This window comes from Penaeus monodon, chromosome 32 (assembly GCF_015228065.2).
Source record: "Penaeus monodon isolate SGIC_2016 chromosome 32, NSTDA_Pmon_1, whole genome shotgun sequence".
NCBI lineage: Eukaryota > Metazoa > Arthropoda > Malacostraca > Decapoda > Penaeidae > Penaeus > Penaeus monodon.
Window position 1 is genome coordinate 9582205 of NC_051417.1, and position 277 is coordinate 9582481.

General features: G+C 56.0%; 1 protein-coding gene across 8 annotated transcripts in view; it reads right to left on the reverse strand.

The window, feature by feature from the left end:
* The window catches only part of LOC119593490 (gelsolin, cytoplasmic-like), a 58995-nt gene that overhangs the window by 57559 nt on the left and 1159 nt on the right, over window positions 1-277 (reverse strand). The window lies entirely within an intron of this gene.

Consider the following 277-nt stretch of genomic DNA (forward strand, 5'->3'; position numbering starts at 1 on the left):
CCATCTGCGTGCATCAAGAAGGGCCGGGCGGAACCCAGAGATCCTGCAGCCGGGGAAAAGGGGCAAAAAAGGAGATGCCTTGTGAGGGCATGTGTCTGAACGGCCGTCTTGTTGTTAGGGGGAACTGCGGCTGCCGGTCATCAAATCAAGCTTTTCAAACCAAGCTTTCTTAATGTCTCCAATGCTTGCGGTCCAACGGCCACGCTTGGCCTGGCATGGTGGTGGAGCCGGCACCACAGTCATGAGAACCGCATGACAAGAACGTCCGGTAACAAAC